We start from the raw sequence: 8,069 nt of genomic DNA on the forward strand, positions 1-8,069 counted from the left end.
GCCTCCTAAAATGGTGAGTTAAAAAAAAAAAAAAAGATTTGTCACAGGATATAGTCAAAGCTATAAGAAAAAGGAGTAAAGAGACAGTAGCAACATTTGATGAATGAAAAGTATCACCCCACAGAGATATACTACTGCCAAGCTAGTGGAAATTGTGGTCAAACACTTCTTAATTAAACAACTGCATATATGAAATCGCTGAGTCTATGAAATGAGAGACTTAAGTACATATGGAAAAAGGGATGATGAGACAAAAGAAAAGATAAAATTTTAGTTGACAGAAATCAAGTGAGAGGAAATAAATAATTACAGAAATAGAAAAATTGGAAGCGGTATGTTTGGAAGAGAACATAGAGGATAGGAATAAAAGGGTAAGAACAATAGAAAACTAGGCTAGAATTGAGATAGAGAATGATGGATATTGAAGATAAGGAAAGGGAATCAGAAACACATGTTCCTCAAAGAAGAGAAATAAGGCAAAACAACCATTTACTAAAACTTTCTAGAAATAAATGATGATCTTAACTTACAACTTAGAAGGACATGCTATGTCTCAGGAAAAACTGATAAAACAATATCTACAATAACAACTTAATAAACAGCTGAGTACATAATTTTTATATAAAATTTATTTTTATATAGGCAAACGGTTAAAAAAACAAATTGAAGAAAAGACTGATTTACATTAATTTCAACAAAAGCAAAAATAAAATAGGAATATATTTAATAAGTGTGTAGAGTCTAGATGAAGACAATTTTTAAATTCTCTGGAAGGAGCCATAATGACAGAATTAATATAAAATATGAACATCTAAAATCATAAGGACTAGTTCTCCAGAGGTAATCTATATACTTTATACAACCTGTAGTTAAAGAAAATGAAGACAACAAAACTGTAACCAGCTAATAATAATGTTAATGTAAAAATATTCAAGATTTATAAGAAATTACTAGAGATGAATAATGAGAGGGAACTAGGTCTGCTAGATATTTATATAAAATTGGCATATGAGTAGAGACAGATCGATGGGATCAAATTAAATATAACAGAAGTAGAATCAAATACATACCACTATTTCATAATTAAAGTAACATTTCAAAACATCAAGGATAAAAGAGTGTTATCAGTACAAGTTTGGGAACAACTGATAGTCATCTGAAAAAAGTGCAAGTTGGATTCATACCTTATTACAAATTAAATCAATATGAATCAAAGATCAATGGTTAAAAAAAAATTTGGTTAACTTGACCAAGCTATGGGAATGTTGAGTGACAGATGAAGAAAATGTTTCTAAGTACCTCATTAAACTCAGAAAATACAAAAGTGATAAATTAGACTACATAAACCATAAAGATTCAGCATAAGGAAGCCCCCATAAATCAAAACCAAAGAATAAACATGAAAAATACTTGAGATTCATCTAGCAAAATGATGTGTGCCAACTTTCTCAATAAATAAGCATCCCTGTGCATTGATAAGAAAATGACACCATAGAAAAATGAAGAATAAACACAGAATTCCTAAAAAAGAAAATATGAATTGTTCCTAAATGAAAAAGGTGCTCAACCTAAGTAGTAAGAGATGCCATTGACATATAGTAAAGTGTTTGATAGTATTCAGCTGGTGAGAATGTGAGGAAACAAACTCATATTGTGCTTAAACAAGTGTGAATTCCATCCCTACAGACTCTGTCTAAAGGGATAGGTAAAATATTTATCAAAAGTATCATAATTATATATTTATATTCACCTGCATACAAAAGGATTGGCAACAGACTGAATCCCATCACTAGTGGAGTGGTTAAATACATGTAAATCTACATAATAAAGTAGTGTGTAAGAATTTTTTCATCTTTGAGGCAGAATTGACAAATAAAAATGTTAAGATTTAGAGTATACATCACATTGATTTTATATGCATATACATTGTGAAAGGATTCCTTCATCTAATTAGCACAACCTCTTATTCATTTTACAGCTGAAAGTTTGTACCATTTTACCAACCTCAACTTATTTCCCAACTCCTAGCCTCTGACAACCACTTTCATATTTTGCTTAAGAGTTTGACTATTTTTTAAGGTTCCACATATAAGTGATACCATGCAATATTAGTCTTTCTCTGACTTATTTTACTTAACAGAACACCCTCAAGTATCTCCATGTTGTTGAAAAAGGCAGTTTCCTTCTTTCTCATGACTGACTAAGATTTTATTGTATATATATTCCATATCTTTATTCATTGACAGACACTTAGGTTCTCCATATCTTCACTGCCATTTTGAAGTGCTGTGTAGCTTTTAAAAACTGAGGAATAGATACAAAATAAGTAATTCCTCATTTTATAAAAAGGCTATCTGTAATTTAAAATAGCAGCAATAATCTAACACGAGATAAGTAAGTCTTAAAGAAGAAAATAGCAAAGATACTGATATTAAAGTTTCACCTAGTTTGTTCATCACCTACCTACCATATCCCACACCCAGCCTCTGTCAACCACAAATCTGTTCAGCGTATCTATGAGTGAATGAATTTTTTTTCTTAATTTCACATATATTTGTCTTCTAGCTTCTTTCACTTAAGCATACTGCCCTCAAAGTCCATCCATGTTGTTGCAAATGGCATGATTTCCTTCTTTTTTTATGGTAGAATAATATTCTGCAGTATGTATGTATGTACACCATATTTTCCCTATATATTCACCCATCAATGGATGTTTATTTCCATTCCCTGGTGGCTCAGAGGTTAAAGTGTCTGCCTGGAATGCGGGAGATCCGGGTTCAATCCCTGGGTTGGGAAGATCCCCTGGAGAAGGAAATGGCAACCCACTCCAGTACTCTTGCCTGGAGAATCCCATGGAGGGAGGAGCCTGCTAGGCTGCAGTCCATGGGGTCACAGAGAGTCGGACACGATTGAGTGACTTCACTTTGGTTATTGTAAATAATGCTGCAGTGAACTTGAGGTGCTTAAATCTTTTTCAAGTTAGTGTTTTCATTTTCTTTGGATAAATACTCAGAAGTGGAATTTCTGAATCATATGATATTTATGCTTTTAATTTTGTGAGGAACTTTCATACTCTTTTCCAAAGTAGATACATCAATTCATATCCCCACCAACAATGTGCAAGGCTTCCCTTTTCACCACATCTTTGCCAAGGTTTGTCGTTTGTTGGAGGTGGCATCTCATTGTCATTTTGATTTGCATTTCTCTAATTAGTGTTGAACAACCTTCTCACGTACCTGTGTTTTCTCAGAAAACATTTTAATGATAACGTCTCAGCTTCGGTCTTCTAGGACAAGGCAAGTCATAAAAATCTGAGTCCTCAAATTTAAACTGTGGTTACTAACTCTCTTTGGGGTCTCTCTCTCCTTTCCCTTTCCCTCTGTCCTTTCTTCCATTTTCTTTTTTACTCTTTTTTTCCTTTCGATTCTTCTTTTGTCTTTTCCCCCTCCACCTTCATTATTTCCTTTTCACTCAGGGCACCAACATAGAAACTGACCCCCCAACATAGAAACTACTTTCTCATCCTTTACTTGATGATAAATTTATTCTTCCCTAACCTTTCAATGAGTACTTAGGCCTTTGCATTCCTCATGTAAAGTAAGCATTTTGATTCCCCACTTCTTTCTTTCTGAAGGCCATAGATTTGGTCATCTTTCTCTGCAGTAGTTACACTCAAACCATTCATTACTGCTTGAGGTCTACGTCACACTTGTGTTCAGCTTCTACTTAAATTTTGTGACTCTGGGGACTTTCCTTTCTCTTTTAGAGCTTCATTTTTCAAAGCATATTTATTACACCTTAGCCAGTGTTTCTAGGTTTTTGATAGAGCGACATCTTAGGTTATCTAGTTTGCCATACAGTGAAAAGTAGTTGTCAACATGATATCTTTGAAGTGAGCTAATGATGTTAGCTTTGAGTCTAACACTCTAAAACATTTGTGTGATGTCCTTTTAAAACAGTTGTACTAACTTACCCTTAATGTATTTTATTCAGCTCTGTTTTAACTTCATATTCTTTGGCATTGTGTTTATTTACTCACATTGTTTTGATCTCATATTTAAAGAATCTTGAACTTTAGTTATGTGTTTTTAGTCTTTTGTTTTAATAATTTGATAAAACCATATAAAATTCAAGCTATATATATATAAAGCTATATAAATCATATAAAATTCAAGTAGATATCTTGATTCTACTCTGGAAGTGTTGCTGCACTGTATTAAACTTTAAATTCAAGTTGCTGCCTTTTCTCTTCTTGGAACTATTCATATTCATAACTTTGCTTTATGCAAAAGTACAAGTTTTAATGAGAGAATCTTAATCTGAATTCAGTTCAGTTCAGTCACTCAGTTGTGTCCAACTCTTTGCAACCTCATGAATCGCAGCATGCCAGGCCTCCCTGTCCATCACCAACTCTCGGACTTTACCCAAACTCATGTGCAAGTCGGTGATGCCATCCAGCCATCTCATCCTCTGTCGTCTCCTTCTCCTCCTGCCCCCAATCCCCCCCAGCATCAGAGTCTTTTCCAATGAGTCAACTCTTCACGTGAGGTGGCCAAAGTATTGGAGTTTCAGCTTCAGCATCAGTTCTTTCAATGAACACCCAGGACTGGTTGGATCTCCTTGTAGTCCAAGGGACTCTCAAGAGTCTTCTCCAACACCACAGTTCAAAAGCATCAATTCTTCAGTGCTCAGCTTAGCCTAATGTTATTAATGTACTCAACTAGAGAGATTTACATAGGGTCAATTAAAAAGAATAAAACTGTTATATCATGGTGCATAATTTGTAGCTTTTGATAGCACTGGAAAATAACATTAAATCAGTTCCCTAAATATTTCTAAATTTATAACTGTTGTATAGTAAAGCCATTTGAATAAGGAAAAATACTTTTAATATAAATTCAATGTGTAACAATAGCAAACTTACATTACACGTTATACTAACTATATGTGGACATTGTTTGAAGTATTTTACATACGTTCACTTATTTAGCACACATAACAGCTGCCCCATAAAGCAGATATTATTAATCTTCCAAATTTACTGTTGTGAACACTAAGAATGAAGTAAAGTAGCTTGGTCAAGGTCACCTCACTGGTTAAAGTAGAACTGAGAGATTTATACTGTCTGTATCCTCAGCCTAGCACCTTAACCACATTACATTCTTTCTTTTTCTCCTGTTGCAAAACATATTCTCTATGATTTATATGATTTAGACTTTACTGGATATAATGTATTGAATAGGTATAGCCAATTTGAATTCTCAGCCTATTTTTGGAGAAAACTTATATATGTCCCATAGCAAGTTCATGTTCAAACTTATTATAAAATATCAACTTCCTTAATTCTTTAATGACATCCATATTTTCTTTTTACTAAGAGCTTGATAAAACTGTTTCAAAACATGAATTTTAGCTTGGCTTATTTTTCTTGCTAAGTTTCTTCAAATTTCTTGGTTTGTTTGGATTTTATAAATCCTGTTACTTAGAAAATGTAGACCTAAGAATGTATTTTAGATTTATGGGCTTAGTATTATAGACTTAGAAAGAACAGTAGAGATTATCTTGTATAGCCATTTATTTTTAATTAATAGATAAGGAAACTGAGGCCCAGAGAAATGGACTCCGTACATAACAGAGCTGGAAACTTCTGTCTTCTGGCTTTTAGCACAGTAGAGTCATCTTAAGCAGGTGTTACATTTTAAATTTGGTTAGTAAGAAAAAAAAGAAAAAGCTATCTTTTAAAATCCCCATAGGGAGGAATGTACTATTGATTTCTGTTCTTTTAACATGGAAACACTTGGTTGTTTCTTTCAGGGAGTTCCAGTTTATTTAGTTGGCAAATATTTCCCTTAGAATATGCTATCTATTCTTTTGTTATAGTAGGCTATAACAAAGGACCTGAAAATCTCAGTGGCTTAATGCAGTTGGTTTGATGTTGTTTGAATTATAGTCCAGTGTTGGGTTGATGGCTCTATACCAAGTGATCTCTCAGGTGACCTAGATTGCTTCCATCTTGAGGTCATATCATCTCACCATTTTGTGACTTCTAGGTCACTCTGGCATCATTTTGGCAGAATGAGAAGAAAGAGCACAGATCATTAATGAGGTGTCAGGGGTTGGGCCCAGAGTTGGCCTTTATCCCTTCCACTCATGTTGCATTGTCCAGAGATCAGGCACATTGTTCTGCTTGCATGCAGCAGGATTTAGGTATTGTGGTCTTATCATCTTTCCAGGAAGATATTTAAATGATTTGGTAAATTTGTAACATTATTTAAGCTAGTGCTTACATTTACAGACCATACTGTACAAAAACTAATCGTATTTTGTGCTTAGATGCTGAATTGTGTCTGAGTTTTATGACCTCATGGACTATATCCCACCAGACTCCTCTGTCCATCAGATTTCCCAGGCAAGAACACTTGAATGGGTTGGAATTTCCTTCTCCAGGGGATCTTCCAGACCCAGGGATTGATCCCATGTCTTCTGTTTGGCAGGTGACTTCTTTACCACAAGGGTTACTTGGGAAGCTGCCAAAATATGCAGTGCTTCACTAATTTGCCTGTCATCCTTGTACAGGGGCCATGCTAATCTTTATATCACTCCAGTTTTATAATATGTCCTTTTAGCACTTCAATAGTCCTCTGCACTGTGAGATGCTCAGGCTCTTAAAGGTATGTGGAGATGACAGTCATTTTTTCCATCTTACACTCACTGCAAGGAGATTATTTTTATTACTCTTTAGATTCTTTCTGTTTTACTGAAAAATTTAAGTAACTATTAAGGGAAGCATTGGCAACAAAAATACTTTTTAATGGTATAAATCTGATTTTTAAGAGTTTAACAGAACACAGTAGCAGAAGAGATACAAAATGAGCTAAAATACAATGTGATATGCCAAGGGTGTAGTGTTTTCTAAAGAGACTGATTAATGATAAGACCTAGTGGCTGTGCTTGCTTATTCATTCATGCTTTTACATGTGAAATTCTCTCTCACTGAAAGGAAGATATTTATTAATTTAATTCATAATTATCCAGTGCTATTAGAAGTTAGAAGGAAAAAATTAAATAGGACATAATCCATGCAGAATCAATATAGAAAGAAAACCCTTGTGGGGTGAAAGTAAAATCATTTGATGATAATTGTACCTTCCAAAAGCACAACTTTAATAATGAAATTGAAATGGATTAGACATAGAGAACTTTTAAAAGCAGAGATGATTTAAAAACAGAGATTAGTAGCTATTACATGTTTCTCCCCAACCCCAACTGGACATAGGTAGGTCTGCATACTTTAAATCTTGGTGCTTTGATCATATCTAAAAAGCCCTCAAAAAGATTCTGAGTCGAATTTTAAACTTAGGTCTAATGTAATAATTTAAGTATTCCTTTAGCAATCTTATATTACTATGTGCAAACTGTAGCTGAAGTTAGATTTCAACTAGCCAGGTATAATAAATTACTATATTTCTGTACATATATATTTTGGATTTTACCTCTCTTTATACTTACAACTATTGTTACTTTTACTGTATAAATGAAAAGGCTATGGTTCAGAGTTAGTCACAGAATCAAAAAAGAGAAAACCGGAATCAGATATTACATCTCTTAACTGTTAATCTAGTTCTCAGTCTTCTATCTACAAGTCTAAAATATGAGGAATTTCTATACTTTATCGCTGACTGCTCTCATTTGACAGTGAATTTATATGAGGGAACCTTTCTTATCATGACTATGCTTTGTAATGATGAACTCAGCTTCATATCAAATGGACCTTATCCAATAATACTAATATTACATGAGTCATGTAATGAATATCACTGTATATTATATATGAAAGTTGTTTGCGGATATTGAAGAATCCTTGCATCCCTGGGATAAAGCCCACTTGGTCATGGTGTATGATCTTTTTAATGTGTTGTTGGATTCTGATTGCTAGAATTTTGTTGAGGATTTTTGCATCTATGTTCATCAGTGATATTGGCCTGTAGTTTTCTTTTTTTGTAGTATCTTTGTCAGGTTTTGGTATTAGGGTGATGGTGGCCTCATAGAATGAGTTTGGAAGTTTACCT

At 33.8% G+C, this 8,069-nt stretch overlaps 1 pseudogene; it reads right to left on the reverse strand.

Moving 5' to 3' along the window:
• Positions 1–6,531: 6,531 nt before the first annotated feature.
• Positions 6,532–6,629, reverse strand: LOC120859587 (annotated as a pseudogene).
• Between the last annotated feature and the right edge of the window lie 1,440 nt (positions 6,630–8,069).

The sequence above is a fragment of the Oryx dammah genome, unplaced genomic scaffold (assembly GCF_014754425.2).
Source record: "Oryx dammah isolate SB20612 unplaced genomic scaffold, SCBI_Odam_1.1 HiC_scaffold_2, whole genome shotgun sequence".
In the NCBI taxonomy this organism is placed as follows: domain Eukaryota; kingdom Metazoa; phylum Chordata; class Mammalia; order Artiodactyla; family Bovidae; genus Oryx; species Oryx dammah.